This window comes from Temnothorax curvispinosus, unplaced genomic scaffold (assembly GCF_003070985.1).
Source record: "Temnothorax curvispinosus isolate PA1 unplaced genomic scaffold, ASM307098v1 QBEX01009448.1, whole genome shotgun sequence".
NCBI classification, from domain to species: domain Eukaryota; kingdom Metazoa; phylum Arthropoda; class Insecta; order Hymenoptera; family Formicidae; genus Temnothorax; species Temnothorax curvispinosus.
The window spans coordinates 368,851-388,957 of NW_020219228.1; the positions used below are offsets into that span (position 1 = coordinate 368,851).

Here is a 20,107-nt window from a genome sequence, read left to right on the forward strand (position 1 = left end):
GGAGCGAAGTGCAATAACTTGCGGGCATATAATGAGCAGGACGGAATACAAATGTTCAATAATCGAACGCTGACGGCGTTATATTTGCGTATTAATTCCTTACGTTGCACTATCGCGCGCGTTATCGCATTTTAACGTTTCAATGTCGCATCCGGCGAGTTACGCGAACGGAGGGAAAGAAATTATTTACGTTACATGACCTCGGGCGCGCCGTGAACCGTCGCGTTGGGATACTCACGATAAATCGTATCAATTACCATATGCAAATGCAAGACAAAGCACCGTTTAATAAGAGCGCCCCGTGAGTCATGCGTGTAACGACCGAGGGCGATCGAACGACGTTTCGTCTCGCAACAGTTGTAGCTGATTGTAGCTTAATTAATTTAAATAAAAACCTTCCGGAAAGCGACGCTTTCAAAAAAATCTCCCCCCCCCCTTCCCGATACCTTCTTAAGAATATTGCGCGAATAGACCATTCACTGCTCTCCTCAAAACAAGAATGAAATGAACAAAATGCGAAGCACTTGATTATTTTATGACTTTCCAAAGATAAAAATTGAGTGTCTGTAAAGAACCGGTTTGCATAGAAATTACAGAAAGGATAATGAGAGAATGGAATAATGTGAAATCAAGCTTCTGTTTTTTCAATGGATTCTATAATTATAACGGGAGATAATTATAAACAATTTGTCTTTCTATATACATCATTTATCTATTTTGGAGATAACGCTTATTACTGCCCCATTACCAAAATGTTGATGTGCGTCGCCAATTTATTTCACATCGCAAGAATATTATGTATTTGCGATGCAATTAACCAGAATTCGTATATGCGTCGTGCTTGTTATCTTGTTAAACAATCAATCGATGTTACAATGCCCATCCTATTACCTTGCGACCGTACGAGGCAATAAACAGAACCTCATTAATGAGTAAGATACACACACATAGTAGCACGGTCTATCCTTCGTGCTGATTATTGACGTTGACGCAGGTGAATCACGTCATTTGACAAAATAGACTGCAGAAATTAGTCACGTTACAGCACATATTAAACCCCCTACCCGCGGTTGTAACCGAGGGATATCCGAGCCATTTCGTCGGGATTATATCTCGACCGCGGACGTTTAAACTAATATCATTTAAGCGAGAAATACGCGTGAAAATTATAGAACTAGACTGTATTTATTATATTATATGTGTGATTAAAACGTGAAGCGTTGAAAGTTCGCTGCCCAATGTATTAAAATATTCCGAATTCAATTTCATAAATTCTTTATTATTGCGTTTCCATTCCAACGAAATTGCTGGAGTATCAACAATTTAAAGCTACGACTGCGCGCATATTTGAAATTCGCGAATTGCTATACGAATGATTTTGGAATTTAGAAGACATTCAGACGGACAAAATAAAAAGCGATTCTTTATTTAACTATTGGAAAATAAATTCACACAACATTCAACGTTATAAAAATGATGGAAAAGGGAATGTCTAATAATATATTATTCGAAAAAATAAATCGACCTCAAATCCCGATAAAACAATCTGCAAATAAAAAAGTAAAATATTTTGTTCATTTAAAGACCACTAAAAACAGCAATACGATACGCAAGAAGAACAGTATATTCAAATAGTACATTTTTACATAATACAATGTACAGTGCTACGCCATCATCGAACAGATCTCTCGTTCGGGGTTATTGACATGTTGATCGTCAGGAAGCAAATCGATACTGCGAAAGACTCGATGATACCCGCCCGCAGAAACGGCATACCGATTGCTAGCATACAGGCCATTCTGTCGGCGCTCCTCGTTTAAATATGGATCACGGAGGCACGGTCGTGCTCCATTCCTTGGAAACGCGCGTAACGCACGCGAAGGTAAGCCCCGAAACGCGTCTGTTAACGGCTCGGAGAATTGTTCGACGAAACGCGATTTGTCTGTCACGGTGCAAGAGAATAACTGCCAAGATACCGAGAAAAATTATCTAAACACGAGTACGGAAATAGGTTTTCCTCCGCCGGGAATTACGCCGTCGTGTTGAAATAGCGTCGGCGACGTCCGCGAAAACCGACCTGCTTTTTCGTTCGTCGGAGGACCTAGATTCGACGAATGCGAAAGCACGGCCTGCCGTTAAAAATTAACTTTCCGCCTTACTCGACTGTTGATATCTCTTTATTTCGCCCAACAATTACGGCTGTATTTCTTTTTTTTTATCCGTTCGATTGACAGTTTCGAGCGACAGCGGAGAAACTGGCCGATCGATCCGCGCGTTGCCTTCGTACAAATTGTAATCGTGTAACGACGAGCAAAGCCAAACCTTTCTCGTGTCCACACAGCGGATATGCATATATGGTGTGTGTACACACAGGCGTGTAGGACGCGCCTATTTCATATTCGACACGACGACAGTAACGCAACAACAACGGAGAGCCGCGCGATCGGGCATAATGGAAAAATTGCGAAAGCGGAGCCGTATATCGAGACAATCCGGTACTGACATTTGCATGTGAGATGCAATCTCTGGGACGTGCCAGCATAAATTTGTTTGTAATAAGTTTTTTTCATAATTCACCCGGTTTAAAATTGAAGAGAAAAAGAACGGGCAGCAACCTAATTGCAGGACTTAATCAAACTATGCGCTGCTAACTCTCGCATATTTTCCAGAAAAACGCGGAAGAAATGTATAAAACAAAGGTTAAAATATTACTAATCGCTATACGTGAAATAGGTAAGGTTTTAGATATGCGTGTGCAAAACGCACGTCGATTTATTCAAATCAGAATCTCGATCAAATGTCAGGTCGTAATATGCAGATATATATTTACATCTCAAACACATCGATAAAAAAATCTAACAGAAAACGCCTATAGAGATAAAATCGCTTGCACACACACACTGCGCTGTAGTTTATAAATATCTAATTACGAAAAAATGTCTGTCGCTGTTAAATATTAAAAGGTAAAATTTAAACCAATACCACGAGTTAAATAACATTTTGTTATTTTTAACCATGTGCGTCAAAATACATTGTTTTAACACAAAACAGTGTTATTTTAACTTTATTAGTTTAGTTAAATTAACTTGTTTTAGTTAAATTAACGACATATTGAGTAGGAGCAGTGGCGACTTATATAAGAATGATTAAAAATGACTCGAATTGAGTATAATTTGACACTACGAATTTAAACAATGCAGCGGAATCTTTACGGAGGGCGACACATCGATCAAATAGATTATCTTCGACGATCGCCTGACGCGCCTTGGCGTGCATTCGTACGTTCGAGCGTACTGATTGATAGATAGCGTCGATAGCGAGCTCTTCGCGGCGAAAAATCGGTCGTGAATCGGCCGGGAGGCGCACGATTTAATTTATGGCTACGGGAAGTGCGATCGCTTCTAGGAATCGAACGATTATCGGCTCTTTCTCCCCGCCTGCTTTCTCTTAAAGTCCACAATGTATACTCCTTCATGGAAACACGAGCCGATGGCAACGAGACTAACGACCGTCGACGGGGTGCGTAAACAGCGGTAATTATACGTAATGAATATGGAAAGGAGAAACGTAATTGAATCGAAGAGAAACTACAAAATCAGTATGAATACGCCGTCGCGGTAAAGTGTTGCAGAATGGTCAATTTAGACTTGGCGAAACACGAATATCCCGAGAAATGAAATCGACAACGCGCTTTCCCTCTCTCGCGAATAACTCGCGTGCGTCTATGATTTATTGAATGCCATTTCGTTCATATTTTATGGACCATTTCGACTGGCGTAGAACGAATCGTACAATAAAACTCCTACACTCGAGGAGTCATCTCGCACGATGATTCACGATTCGTTGCAATAACGATTGAGATGCTGCGACGTTTCTTTCTCCTCTTCCTCCTCCTCCTCTTCTTCTTCGTCGTCTTCTTCACCGAAGCAATAATTCTTTAGAACGAAGCGCCGTTGCACCGAAAAATCGAATCTACGTAGATAAGCGCGACGAATTTATCTGATCTATGATAACTATGCGATACAGTTATTATTAATAGTTTGTTTTATCGCATTGCAAATTTTGTAGAAATCAAGGTAGGTGATTCGAGCGATTGAAGCTTGATTAGAGAAAAAACCTGGATATATTTATTCAAGAAAATGAATCGACACGGGCCTCTGAATTTTCACAGAAAACATGGAACGGAAAATATTTGCAGAGGAGAGATACTAACACGATATCGATAACAATAACAGTAATAATAAAACAGCAGATATAATAATGTAAGAAGAATTTTAATAGACAAATAAGTATATGACGAAGTTTAATTCGCAGATAAAATACTTTCTATCATACCGAATACGCGTAAGTGTGCGTGTAAGATTAGATCGCAATGCGTGATATCAATTTGAATAAATTAACAAATATGAAAAGCCAATTCGTTAAACCGAAAGAAATCGATTAAACGCGTTTGCATGTCTTTGCCGGATGGTATACGGGTATACCTACATAAACGCGCATATCCGTTTCCATCCATATTTCCACGCAATTGCGTGTGTTTAATTACGCGTTTAATTATCACGTTAATCCGAAGAAAGATACGACTCGATCGAGCAGGATTTTCTGCAAGGCACGATCCTATATCCGCGATTATTCTCGAGTCTATCCATTCGGTGCCAAGCTAATTCGACGAGCGAAAGGTAGAAAATCAATTAAGCCGCAGCAACTGTACGTGGGAGATACGTTCGATATCTCAGGCTTCTTCACACTTTGCGCTTTCTTTCGACCGTGAATTCTTTGGCATATCAAAAGACAATTCACTTCTAATCTGCGATTCAATAAGCATTGCACTGAGAAAAAAAAATTGTTAATTCCAAAAAATATTTAGTCCGATACGAGCAACTAAACATGTTAGTTAGTTAACTAAACATTAGTTGTTTTAACAATTATTAAGTTGAACTAAAAAAGGTATAATGCATTCATGTCAACCTTTAACATTTTTTAATCAAGAATTAATTAATTTAACTAATGTTTAGTTAAACTACTTAAAATATTTAGTTGCTCGTATTGGACTAAATATTTTTTAAAATTAACACATTTTTTTTCTCAGTGTGCTTATGTATAACTTGAAGCATGGGAAAAATTTACAGAAATATAGGAAAAATATAGGATTGCAAATTGCGACACTAATGGTATGGCAAAAATCTGTTATTAATCTGTTTAAAATTAAAATATGAGTTAAATATTATATTAAAATGCAAGCAAATGAATAAATTACATGTGCAGTTTGAGAGAGCGTTAAATTTGCTTAAATTTTGTTAATTATATATTTGTTTAAAGCTAAACTAAAAATTGAACATCTTTTCACTTTCTAAAGGCCTCACTCAATCGTCGAAATATTAAACGTGAATTGCGGTGAATTCGATCTGCCGCACTTCCGGAAAGAAGCGTATCGACAGCATAATTTCAGTCGAAACGTTCGCCGGTGCAAAGTGGCTTTAGTGCGGCTTCCATCTGGCGTACACGGGTCCATACGTTATATCTGCACGTGCCAATATTAAATTCGCGTACATTCCAGGGCGCGGTCCAACCACGAGCCGATATCGCGCACGTTTGCCCGTTCGCGTACTAAAGCATTATATTCTCTATCGAACAGAACAAACCGCCGCCATACTGTACACGCCTCGATTATGGTTAAAGACGTCTATTAGGCTGGCACCGTTTGAGTACGATGGAAAATATGTGGAATTGTGGAAACATATACGGAAATATCTAGTATTGTTTTATCGCAAATTTGTCACTCTATTCCCGATTTTATTGCTCCGTTTATCGCAAAGAATAATGGCTGTGTCAGCTGCAGTTAAAATTTAAAGTCGAACAAAAGAAAAGGAAAAAAAAACGAAGATATGTTTGATGCTAATTAGGTCATCGCTTCGGGAAAAGATAAGCAAAAGTTTTAGTATGATCAACATGTTATAGATGTGTTATCTATAAAATATCTAAAGAAAAATATGAGATGCGTAAATTTGCTGATTGAGGAAAGCTAAGAGGAAATATTGTGGGAACCGTTCAACATTTTACCGCTTGATAAATCTGATATCACTGACGTTTTATCTGCACGCCACACGTAACTTTTAGTACCGACAGATTTAGAAACGATGCTTGTTTCCCTCGCAGATCTATACGCGATAAGACCGTAAACATTTTATCGCGGACGATCCATAATCGTTATCGCGAACGCTTATCCGTCCGCTTCTCGTTAAGCCGATACAACCGTGAGTAATTTTCTCGTAGTTTTTCCACGTACACTCTGACTATGTGTATGCAGATGGCCGCGCTCGGATATAGTCGACGAGACCGAGACTCTCGCGAGGAAAAGCGGGATAATTCGGGGGGACTCGGGAAAGAGGCTAAATTAGGAAGCGCAAGACGTCCGAGATCGCGCTCCTCGTCAGCGCGTAACGCGCGCGGTATTATGACGAGCGGCGGACAATCTCGGCGCGCTCGGGATGCACGCGGATAATAACTTTATACGCGCGCGCGAGCGATTTGCATATCGTACGTTACGTGTCGGTACGCTGGTACGCGGGATATCTCGTGGAAAGACGCGCATAAGGGACGAGCAGCTGGGTCAATGACGTCAAGAGCCACCTTATATATCTCGGCAGCTACCTCTACCGCCGGAAGGGGATTCATACGAGGCTAACAAACGCACGCGCGCGCGCACACATACCGCGAGAGACCGCGACAACTATCTTCGTACTTGTATATACATCACGAGTGCTCTATGATGAATACGGAACGCAACGATCGCGAGTGCACCACCGTCGCGATAAGCGCGGCCGCGTAATCGCGCCGCGATATACGGGCGGTATCTGTGCGGGTAGATCGACGTGTATTCCACCTGCGTGTCTTGGGAATTACGAAGTCTCACGAGTCGTCGAGTCGGCAACGTTTATTAAATCGTTACACTTAAATTCCGCGAATCTCTCATTTGTCTTTCGTCACCGAGTCATATCTTACCTCTTTCGACATTCACGAGGAAAGTCATTTCTGTGATCTCAGAATAAATTTTTCGCGCTATCCGTAACGCTTTGCCAAGACTATGCGAATGGTCGTTAAAAGCGATCGGATAATACGTTTTCTTCTCGGAATATTTCGATCCGGTCTTTTGATAAACGTTGAACTTCGGTGCTCTCAATGTACACGTCATAAATTTTCAAGACCCGGTGTTTCCAGAACCTGTTGGCGAATCACGAAGTTTCGACGATGTTCGAATTTCAGCGGCTGTGATAATAATTTATGTATAGTTCTTTGTTAATAGCATGCGAAAGTTACGTTCAACTCGCCGCAAATAGGTGGTTGCGCGACGAGTTTCGCCGGTGGACCATCCCCATCTATAACACATCCCCTGTCACATAAGCGCACCCTATCGCCTGTACAAGACTTGGCCACTGGCAAAACCCAATGTCGGAAATCGTCGACTTGTACCGATAACATCGATGGTCCATGTTTCCCAAAAGGCCAAGTCAAAATCCGACAGAGACTATTTGTCTCAGCTTTAACTTCGATGCTCACGAAAAGCTCTTCTAATGTAAAACTTCTATACACTGTTAAATATTAAAGAATGAAATTTAAACCAATACCTTAAGTAAGTTAAATAACATTTTTGTTATTTTTAACTAACTTATCTGTCAAAATTTATTATTTTAACAGAAAACAGTATTATCTTAACTCTATTGGTTTAGTTAAATTAAAATTGTTTTAGTTAAATTAACGACTTATTTTAAGTAGAAACAGTGGCGACCTATGGTTTAAGCTGACTCAAATTGAGTACAATTTGACACCATGAATTTAATAGTGTGTTTAAAATAAACTTTGAAACTTAAAACACACACACAGTTCCCGAGAGTCGCGTAAAATATATCGAACTGATCCAGTTTCTACTTATATAAAAAACCGGTCTCCAATATATAAATAGAAGTCCTTAATTTATATTTATCTCGTTTGTGTCGTTTTCTCTAATATCTCGTTTCTTTAATACGTCCGGATATAATCGTCTTACCAGTTAGTCCAGTGCAACATGATACAAGATAGAATTCGCGATACGACGTAAGAAGGGCCATACGTCCTCTTTACGCGATATCATTTTTAATAAATTCTAAAAGAACTCGGTGATTCTCCTTCAACCGGAAAGGAGATTCCTCTCAATTCCTTCTTGAAATAATATTCCGCCGGTACACGTACACGTTCGCGTATTACGTTTAACGAAAGCCCCCGGAGCTATTACACGGCGAACGTCTTCGAGAGAGGAAAGACGAGCACAAAAGAGAGAAGCAGCTGGATCGATGACGTCACTACCTGTCTTGCAACTCTGGTAGCACCCTAGGGTATGGGTCAGCATCGCGGAACATACTCGAGAAAGGGAGAGAAGAACCTGCATTCTCAAAGACCACTCCATATGAATTTGAGTAACACTATCTGTATGTGCATATTGTATAAAGGGTTTTCTCACAACAAAAGCCACAAGCCCTAATTCACGAAGACGGAGAAACTGATAACTCGATTTACATTAATTTCCCCGTCGACTGCGAAATCTACCAACATAACGTCGCACGTGATGTAAAGTCTAGTTTTAATAATAATAAATTAATTTAATATTATTTACATTTACAAGTTAATTTTCTAAAGAAGAATCATTATGTCGTTTCGATCGACACCATTCCATTTTCGTAACCATCTTGTCACAGGGGAACACAACTTCGCCCGACGAATGGCTCGATCCTCCCCCCGGAAATTCGATCGAACCCTGGGAGGCTGATGCATCGAATTGACACAGAAATCCTATCCGAATGCAGAGAGGGAGCAGGAGAAAGAGAGAGAGAGAGAGAGAGAACGACGGAATGGCTAATTAGCTGACAATAAATTAACGTTACGGTCGACGGGAACGTCACGCGAGATTAGTTACCGTACCACTGAGATCGATTATATCAATGACTAATGCCCGTAAGTTATGCCTGCGTTCGGTGCGACGCGAACCGCGAAGTATGTACAAGATTTATATTCGGAACTTGCTATTCAACTTTTTGAAGTGCCGGGATTAATTCACCAGCCGGTCGGCGGCGCGATAAAGATATCTCGATCCACACACCATATCTCCGGCCGAATCCAATTTTTCAACTTTGTCGAATAACTCAAGGACGAACGCGGCGAATTGAATGGAAACTCTTGCCGCTCTTGCTTGCCGCTTTTCCGATTTAACGCCATTTAACAAACGCGAAGTACACCACCGGGATTTTTACTCGTTGCGCAATACGATTTCGCGGAATATTATATAAACGTGTTTCACGTTAGAAAATTTCATTAAAAGTTCTATTAAGAGAACAAACTTGGTTGGACCATTCCTCGCGCGAGTTTAATAGAGAATGCTGAGAGAGAATTAATGTTTAGTGCGTCTGTTACGTTCTCAGATGAAATATTGTGCGAATGTAACATCTGTGCAAAGAGTAATGCGCCGTACTTTGCACTTTTCATGGCTTTCTCCTTTTTGTAACACGAGAATAATGCCCCACTTTCCCAGAAATTCACAATATTATGAATTGAAACCGTTAACGATGTTATATTTTGATCGTCCGTCCTCTTGAACGATTGTAATAGTATATTGTGCACACGATATTTTTCACAATATCTTTACGAAAAGTTCGACCTCCAAGTGGTCACTTTCCGCCCTAGGGAGGAAAGTGGTTACTTCACGCCCGCTATGCCGTCCTGGCGTGAAATTGGTCACTCTCGCCCCTCTCTACAGGCATGGAAAGTCGAACTTTCCGTGGAGGTGTTGTGAAAAGCGTATTATTCTACTTAAGACAACGAAATTCGATACAATGTATAGAATAAAATAGTAAAGTACTTTTAGAGATCTCTCGCGATGAGTCAGTCACTTCGAAAATCGGCATTTTGATATCCTAGATTATCCTAATTGTTCTGAATACAATCTTCGGAAGAACAATGCCGTAATAAGTTACACTTCGGGATCTCGAAAAATTAAGGAAAAAATCTCACATTAATTCACCGTTCAATTATTCATTTCCTTTCATTTTCCGATTTAATTTCACGTGACGAATGCTATCAACAAAACGCGAAAATTGACGATTTAAAACAACTTTTCAAACAGGCATCTAAAAATGATACTTTATTCCACGGGTCGACGGAGACACGTCCTATTTTTACGGCATCTATTTGACACTCATCTCTCTGGCGTCGCTTTTAGTTTCGACTTTTAGCTCCGAGACTTTTGTTTCAATTTTATGCTGCCTGCAGCAGATATGAAATGCAAAAAATCGCGGACGACAAAGCGTCTCTTTTCAACTACCCCGCGGTAAGCGGCGATCGTTAAATATTAACTCGAGCTGCATATTTTAATCCTTTGTTTCTAAATCTCTCCAAAAACGTAAGACCGAGAGCGCGCTCGCACGCACGAAATTTTTCCAGCGTCCGTGCAAGAGAGGAAAAAAAAAGCTTACAAAGATTAATAATAAATTTGTCGAGACTATTAATAGCCGTCCTCGCGAGGTCGCGATTTTATCCCGCAGCGGCGCGGCGTCGCGTGCCCGCGACAGAATTTTTGCGCTGAAACGCAACGGAAACGAACATCCGTCAAAGTTTTGCTAAACACGGCACGTCGGGAGCGTTGATTCCGTCAATCGATCCCGGGATAGACTCGATGCAGCGTATAGAAAGTTGCACCCAAGCCAAATCCTAAGTATTGATCGACGCGTCAAACGAGCGACGGCGTCAATCGGGCTCGCTTGAAATTTTCGTCATTTGCGACCGGATAATCGTCAGCGGGGTATCCGACAAAGCGAGTGAATCTGGACGATAAGCGTACTACTTCACCTCCGCGATACCTCTCGCCAACCTCACCTCTGCGTCGCGCGAGACGAGTTTGAACGAGGGGCATTGACAACAAGTCGTTCGTCGACTCGTCAAGCGCGATAACGCAAAGGGAGGGGCACTTGAGAAAGTATATCGAGAATCGCGAAGGTATACCTCGGCGAGACGCCAGGCGGACGAGTTCGCGGACGTAAATCGAGAAGTTTCCGCGGGTTAAGCCGGGTCAGATTGAGGCATCCCCGGACGCGGGCGAGTGCGTTCGTCACCGTCGCCGGTTTACCGCGGCCTTTTGTCTCGCTACCTTAGGTCTAATTAGACCTCGCGTGCAATAAAACGTACGACTCGCGGCGGTATTACGCGGGGCTCGAGGGGCGCGGGTCTAATTAACGACATGGTACGCCCCGTCGCGCGGCATAATCTCCGTCGTCCTGGACGGGGGCGTATCATCACCGGCGGCTTTCGCGAACGAGGTGCACGTGCGGCCACGTCCAGGGTGTCACAGCCGTTAGATCGCAATAATACGAAAGAAAACACATGTGCGGCTTTCGCGGGGAGCGTCCGTAGCGTCGACTCTGCTCCGATCGGAATTATTGGAGTCTCGATATATCTTTGAGCCTCTTCGTTCCTAATCTGAATCTTTCCAAGAATGTAGGACTGAAAACACGCACGAAATTTTTCTAGAGTCCGTGTTAAAGAAAAAACGAACAGGTCTCTAGGCGGAAGAGTCGTCTTTCGAGTCGATCGAGGAGAAGGTGCCGTAGAAAAAAGTAACGTGGCAAAAAGAGACTCAAGTACCATCGATGTTCATCACGTACGCGAACGTTTCGCTTCCTACTTGTTATTCACTATACCGTGAGTTTATCGTGACCACGAAACAGCATTCTTTAAATGTAAAAAAAAAAATTACGACACGCGGAACTATGTCGTTGAGATATCTTTCGACGAGCTGTAATTTTATACGGACAGTTTGAGCATTTATCATTTATCGTCGCAAGTATCTAATAATAGCTCTTCGAGCTGTTTCGGTGTTGAGTGTGTGACGTTACGGGTTTCTGAATCATTAAATAAATATCATAAATATACATAATATATATTCTCCTTCCGCCAAAAATAGGAACGCTTATATAATAATCACGTCATTATATTGCAATTAATTTGTTATTTATAATTCGCATATCTTTCGGTGATATACTTTCGCCGTAATAAACATTACATATAGCACAATAGATAGTTAATAAATAAATTGCAGTATAAAATATGAATAATACGAGTACAATACGATAATAGTGCGAAAAATAATATCGTCCATATTCGTTTAATGCTGAAATAATGCTCGAAAAACTAAAACTCTTTCAGTGACAATATCGTTAACGTCAAAATTTCTCGCGAATTTAAATCAAAAGACAATTCTAATTTCTAATGAAATACAATCTAATAAATCTAATAAAATATACTTAATTCTAATCTAATTCTTTTGAATAAATTTAACAGCCAGATCTGTTTTATAACATATATAATTGACTTTAACGATTCGTTTAAGAAAAAAAACGCACTTTCGTCGATATTATCACTACAGAACTCGAATAAGTTTTATAAACTGCAATGAGATACGATCGTCAGCAAACGACAAGTGCTCGCAAGCGTCTCGATGGCGTTTTGATAGAACGCGCTGAATGTATAAAAGCAGCTTGACAGCACCGAGTGAGTGTTTCGCGTTTGGTATATCGTATCCGAAGCAACAAGGAGGCAGAATGAGGCCCCTTGTGCGTGATCGTGAACTTGATTCGATGCGTAAGAAACAGTTACCGACGAAGGTCGTTCGGTTCGCGCGACCAGCGCGTTGCCGAGCATTATTTTTGAAGCGTTATCGTATTGCACGTGGGACCCTCTCCGTTCTAACGGCTTTCCCGTTAGAAACGGAGCCGTCCCCGTCGTTGCGGTGCTGGGCAACGCCGAACGGGGAGAACGGAGCGTCCCATTCTCCGGCCTTGTGTCACCAGAGAAGACGCCGAAGATCAGCGGTGGTATGAAACTCATCGACTCACGTCAAGTGGGACCAGCTCTCGATCGATACGACGACTGTATGCGTGTAGGTCTTCTCTCTCTCTCTCTCTCCCTTCTCTCGTTCGCCGTCGGCCTCCCTAGCTATCTCCCTTTGTTCCCTCGGCGCTAACGGGGCCTCGGCGGAGAAAACATCAGAGTACCAGAAGAGGAGATGCGCGAAGGAAAGCAAAACCCGACTGTTGGCCTCTCGCGATTTGGCGATCCGCGAACCCGCACAGAACAGAAGATTACAAACGAGGGAACACAGTGCACGGCATAATACATACACTCGGCTCCCTCCCCGAGAGCGTGTCGCGTCGCCACAGCTGGTACAGTCGCGTTGAACAGCCCGATGTCGTCGCTCTCCGTCGAACGCACCAAGCGCGCGCGCGCGAGCGCGAGCGCGAGAAAGCGCGATAGAGAAAGAGAGAAGCGTATATATATATATATATATATATACCTATATATATACGGCCGGTCGACTTCCGCTAAAGCCGCGGTTGGCTGCGGCCTCGCTCGTCGCTAGAGAAAACGACGGCAACCGCGACGGCCGCGAGAAAAAGCCGTACGCGTACAAGCCGAACGATATTTTTCTGTCTCTCTTTTCTCCTCTCCCTTCCCGCGGGAAACAGCCTCTCGCACGAACGGCGGCCGAGTCGAAAGGAGAGAACCGCGGGCGCTTTTGTCCCGAGAGCGGAGAGAAAACGCGTCGACAGACCGAACCACCTCGACGGACACCGCGGGACTGAAGGACTGAGGACTGACTGGACTGAGGCGCCGGCGTGCTTATCCCCCCCCCGAGGGTGCCGCTCCTATCCCCTCCCCACGCCCCCGCCAGCCGAGAGCGCTCGTGTATCTTCGCGGCCGACTCCGACCGACTCCGACTCGCACTCGCCTCTCCGCACCGTGCCGCGTTACACCGTTTCCACCATTCCACCGCGATACTCGCTCGCTCCCGCTCGCTCGCTCTCTCGCTTTCTTTCTCCTTTCCATCTCGGCCTCCTTCATTCTCCGTGCTCCCTTCTCGGGGAAACTGCGGCTCTCCGCCGAGGGACTCACCTGTCGTTCGGTGCGCTCCGGTTAAAGAGCCTTCGTCCTTTTCTTCTTCGTTTCTCGTCCACTTTTTTTTACCCTTGTATTACGTCTCTTCGATCTCTTCTCCTCTCGTAATCGTCCACTCCGCTTTTCTCCCCATCGCGATTCTTCTCCGTGATTCTCCTCGCTTTACCACCTCCTGCGTCTACATCGTTTTATCCTCCGTAACGCTTACGTGTAATGACGCGCTTCTCAAGTTCTGGTATACATATACGTATAAGTATGCGTGTTATATACGCGGTTTTTTTTTATAACCGTAATCTTTGTTTTCTCTCTGAGTTCTTCTTCGGGGTAAAATTGTTTATCTCGAGTTCAGGCACGACGAATTCCAAGTACAATACCGATCAGAATGTTGCGAAATAAATAATTGTACTTTAGAAACGTGTTGAAATTGTATAAAAGTTACAATTAATATATTAACGGTGTTGATTCAGATATTTTAAAAATATTCTACACATTTTCCTTTTCTCGTATCGTGATTTCTATCAATCTGAAATCGCGGTTATAATTTATGACACTTTTTATTTATATCTTCCCGTGCACGATCTGCGACGACGTCGATGGCGACGCACGTGCGTATATTTTAGGATACGAAGGCTCGCATATACGTGCGTCAAAATAACGCTGCCGTACGTAATAATGTCGCCGTGCGTTCATTCTTACACAAGTCTCGTCGTTGTTATAAATTAACCGATAGGCGGTTAAAGGCGCAAAGACGCGAGGATTCGAGGGGGCGAATCTCGGCCTGGCTCTGCTAAATCATTCACGGGCAGCCCGAATCCGTTTCCGGGGCCGTCTCTCCGCCGTCGATTTTGCCTTTCCTCGCCTTGATACGATTTCGTACGATACATCTGGAACTCGTGAAGCGTAAGGGGCAATCGCGTGGACAAGCGACCGAAGTTTCCGAGCCGCAGAAATTTAAGAGCTTCTCTCCGGACCGTCTTAAATTACCGTCGACGCGAAACACCGAAAAATAACAATTCAATCGTTCATCCTCGAGCCGTTCTTTCAGTCGATCGTTATTTGACGAACAATCGCCGTCTCGCGATTAGTTACGTCTCTAATATGTTCAATCCATATCGAAAAACCTTTGTTTGCAAAACATAGCGAATCACGACGTTTATTAATTTCCCATTCGGGGAGAACACGATAACCGGGACCCCTTGATTTGAGCAGGGTACAATTTACCAAGTAAAGATTTATATTATGTTTATTTTGAGCTTTAGTATTGCATATCTCGAAAACTAAAGCAGTTAGCCCTATAAGACCTATATAATTTTTTGTTCAGCGTAAAAAATACTACCAGAAACCACAGTCAAATCAAGGGGCCCCGGTTATCGTGTTCGTGCCTCCCATTCTATTCGCCGCGCGCGCGGCAAGGCGATAATCAATCATGCGTAAAAGATATAACTTGCAACCGTTCTACAGAACCGAAATAAGATACGTCACACGCACGAGCGCGAGAAAAACAAGTAGAGCCGTTAAGGTATGTCGCAGGCGCGCGCGTCGGTCAAAGTCACGCGGGTGACGCAGGGGAGCGGCTGGATCTTCATAACACAATAACGCGCTCTCTCGCCGAGCGAGCATCTACGATAATACGCGCGATACTTTTGCCGGGACAATGCAATATTTAACGGGCTGAAACATCCGGAACTGTTCTTAAAGTAGTATTACAATTCAAGTTTACAGAGACTTGTCACATTTGTTCTTTTCATCGTTTCGTTAACAATATAAGCGTCTTATCGGCAGCTCGCTCTCGACTCTCTCGGCGAAAACGAGAAGGATTTAAATATTTTAAATGATACTTTTGAATTTTATAGCACGCAATTATATTTTATATCTCTAACAAATTTAAATACAAGTTTCCCTCGATATCCGAAATTAGAGCGTTCGTACGAAATCTTTTGTAAGTATGGGATAAATTCTTTTCGTAAAAGCGAAAATTCTCATCGGATTTCTTTCGGTTAGCGAAAACAGGTACTAATGCTCTTTCGTAAAAGCGAAGTGGCGTAAAACAAACTTTCGACGAGCGAGGGATACCTGTAATGTAATATATATATTCAATACATCTTTTTCATCTTATAATATACCAAAATGTGCTCTTCGTGTTTGAATGATGGATGTTTTTTCCGTTGGTTTCTTTTCGTTCATATATATTCGTCATCGTGATTATTCGAAGACAGAAATATTAGGTATTTTGTGAAATCGAATTTGCGATATCGAGAAGCTTGGCTGGCGCAGCTTTGAAAGCCTAATTATTTTGTTCACGCAATTATTGATATTCGCGTAAAAATAATTCTCGTGAATATAGTATCGATTCTTGTGCATATAGTGTTATGAAAATACGTTCGATCTCCACGTAAAGTTTGATCGAATACGCGCTTGAGACGTACTTTAATTAGTGACAAGAAACTTCTTACTTCATCATAAAAATATTCTTTAAATAAATTCGCAATTTATATATGTATATCGTGGATACACAATAAATTTATCGTCATGGACCGATATCGTGGATTCCCGTCGCGAGTGAACGTGCATACACGTGCGTAAAAGTGCGTGAATTAAATACGATGGACAAGACTCTTTAATTGAATTGGCGAATTACGATAAGTGTATGTAACTATTAAATTCGTAAATCGTTAAGTTTATCAGACTTGTTCAAATTCCAATCCGGCGAATTTCGCGTCGCGAGTGTATCGCGAGTGAAACAAAAGTGAAATAATCGACGTGGAACGACGCAGAGATGCTTCTCAACTATTTTCGAGAGAACTGTTGTAAATATAATCGCAGCGGAAGCTGGACTAATGGACGTCGAGGGACGTCGCGATGTCGTGAGTATACTGAACTTCAATTAATTTCACAATTAATCTATTTTATTTAGCTGCGCTTTTTGGTACTTTGTTCGTGATATACGTGTTATTTCTTTATTCCATATGAACAATATTACTAAATTTACGTTTAATTATTTGAACGCGAAATAAAATATTTAATTTTATTGCGATCTCTACTGCGTCATAACAATTAGAATATCAAAAATATTTTATACATGAAATTTATGTACAAATATATAAAAGCGCGAATTTATTAGTAAATTTATACACATATACATTTGTAGACTTTGTGAATATTAAAATTGTATTTCGTATAACATTCGTGTGTATAAATTGATATGTAAAATATATAAAAACGCAGTGCAGCTAAAAAGAATAGGTTTTACATTGCAATATAGTAGATAACTCGCAATATATAGTTCCTCTTTTTCCAAGGGCAAAAGTAATAAAATCAAATAATAAAATTTAATAAAATCAAACGTGTGTAAAATAATTTTATATCTTGCCTGCCACGTCGCGAATTTTTATTTATCATTATAATTCTATTTGCCACCATATTTTCGCATTCTCAACTGTAATCCGAAGTATGCGACGCATTTTTAAATTCATATTGAAAAGATACGGAGCTGCAATAAGTAAATAGTCATGTTTTTTTGAAATGGAACGTCCCGCGGTTGGCACCGATACATGGAATTGTCTGGTTTCGCATTCTTGAGGGAGAGAGATAAGACGTATCTTATTACGCGTGACTCCTCGTCTCCCCCTCTGCCCCCTTCCGACACTTCTAATATGCACGCCGAATAAATTAGCATTATTTCGCCCCTCGGCATCTCGGTAGCTCCATGCACCCCGTTATACATTTTGCATGCAAGGTAATAACGTTCTACGCACGTGACATAATAGCGTTGCTACCACGATGTCTATCCCAACTTTGTCAACGCTGCTCGCTGCCTGGCGCCCACCGTCCTTTCGTCAAAGTACGCGTGTCTAATGTGCCTTTACACAATATTCTCCCATTCCGGGGTCGCGTTACACGGATTACCGCGCTTAACGGCGTAACTTGACGGGATCGCGTTCCTATAGTAGACATTAGACGAAGGAATCTTTGCGTAGGAAGCGCAGCTAAAGTATATATATAGGTATACGAAGACACATCAGACTTCGCATATCGATATCGGCGCTTTTGCTTGACCGATTTTCCTTAACGTTATAAAATGCGAACCGTGTATTCATACCGGCGTTGAAGTCAACGAATTTCTCAAGCGAAAAATACGAAACAGTATCGTGCCGGAAGATACGACGTTGAGTATCGAAAATGCCTCCGTATTTTCTGTATTCGTTGTACTATACTTCGAAAATGTGGAAAACGTATCTGATATATATTTTTTAAAATAAATTAATATGCGATGCAGACTTTTATAATACTAATGTATAAATAAAAAAGTACAGTTTTTATGAGTCTTCCTCAATCTCTCTTTCAATTTCGTATTTCTCTTCGTTTTTCTAAAAGATCGCAAAATAATAGTCAAAAGTTCAATAGCTTTTTATTCAGTTGTATTTTAAATTTTGCGGGACAGAAAAATTAGAAAGAATTCTTTAATATCTCGATAGAATTTCGGAAGAGAATTGCATCTTCGTTTGTCGCACCTGACGTGAGAAAAAATATGTCATCGATGCACATTAGTACAAAAAGAATATCACGCTTCTTTATGTTAAAAAATTGACCGTGCTAATCAAGCTGTGAAGTAAAAAGATTCTTTACGTTTACATGTTTCTGTCCTCTCGCGGTGCCACCGTCGGTGCCGCCGGAGCAAAGAGCTCTTCTGAACTATTTGACAGGCTGAATGTGGTACGAAATAACTTGTTGGCCTTCTTTCATTTCAAGCAATTTCCGTGGGCTTCGGCTCCACGCGGAGTGGCCCTGGCCAGTTCAATATCTTTCTGTTACTTTTGCCCTATTTACCCAACCTCTGCCGTACCATTTATTTTCGTTCGCTCGGCTGCCCGCGGAATTGAGGCAGCAGAATCGCGGCCTTCCAATTAGTTGACTTTAAGTCGACTAGTTTTTCTAACGCGCTATTTCCGGAAGATAAACCGGTTCAAGCGTTTTTTCCTTTATAATAGTCCCTTTCCGCTCGCAATAAAATAGGAATGCGGGAAAACAGGAATCATATCGTCGATATTTAAGATAGATTTAAAAATCCGTATTATATATTGTACATAAGTATAATGTTTTTCAATAAACATAAATAATAAAAGAGAATACAGAAAATATAGTCGTGTCCGTCGAAATTCGTTGGGAATGCATGACTAGAGACATAAATAAGCAATAAATTAGCTTCTTATTAGAATAATAAAAATGTAAAAGGCATATGTAAAGATTCGTTAATGTCGTATTACAATACTTGTTCGTACGGTCTTCTTCGTATTTCTCATGCATGAATTCCGTTCGAATGCCACAACTCTCAAGTGGTTAGGTGCAGTACTGGCGAGACGCGCGACTGGTTGACACGATCACGTCTCGAAGACCACGTCACTCTCGCAATATCTCTTCGGGGACAGGTCGTCGCTTTAGGGGAAGACAGTTTAAAGAGACAGTTGGCGGTGACGGTGATGTCGTGCGAAAAGAGCGAGGAACGGCGGGGCGAAAGAGGGGGAGGGGGTAGTTTCTCGACATTCGAAGAAAGCGGCCAATCCAAGGGGACTCGATCCTGATGCGAATCTCTGCTGCGGACAGACTTTCGCGAACGTGGCTGAGGTAGGTGCCAACGCGGCCCATCGGCGGATTCAAACGACGCTAAGCTATACGCGAGAAGCGAAGGGAGTTCGGTGCTTGCAGCTTTAAAAGTCGCCAGCTTGCACACCCCGAGAAAAGATCGTCCGGCGGAGGATCATCTGGGGACCCACGCGAGATTCGGAAAGCTGTATACCGCCGCAGGTATGGTGCGGCAGGTTGTTTCCGGTAGCCTCTTTAAAAATGTAAGAGACAACGCGGTCTTCTCCTAGTGGCGGTGGTATGAACGATGTGAAAAATGCAGCAGGACATTTGTCCGTGTGAAGTATTTACATTACCCCCGAGCTCCCTCAAGAATGTGCGGATAGTTCCACGTTACGTAAATTCATTAATAATGCGGAATGCGTGGTATTACGAGGTAAAGATCGTTTCTCTTGAAATACGCGCTCTTCAGATCGAAAGATCCTATTTTCGGTTAGTTTCATAAATTGAGATAAACGCTTGCAATTGGAAATAACAGAGTTTCAGCTAGCTG

The 20,107-nt window shown here is 41.9% G+C and overlaps 1 protein-coding gene across 8 annotated transcripts in view; it reads right to left on the minus strand.

Moving 5' to 3' along the window:
- Positions 1–20,107, minus strand: part of LOC112459034 (ankyrin repeat domain-containing protein 50) — a 69,178-nt gene that overhangs the window by 45,186 nt on the left and 3,885 nt on the right. For 6 of the 8 annotated variants that reach the window (XM_025022923.1, XM_025022927.1, XM_025022925.1 and 3 more), the window contains exon 1: positions 12,915–13,661. The exons of 1 other annotated variant lie outside the window; for it this stretch is intronic. The gene's annotated coding sequence lies outside the window, so the exon portion shown is untranslated. Of the gene's footprint in view, positions 1–12,914; positions 13,662–20,107 lie in introns of those variants that run through there. One more of the 8 variants, XM_025022921.1, reaches the window with a different exon arrangement.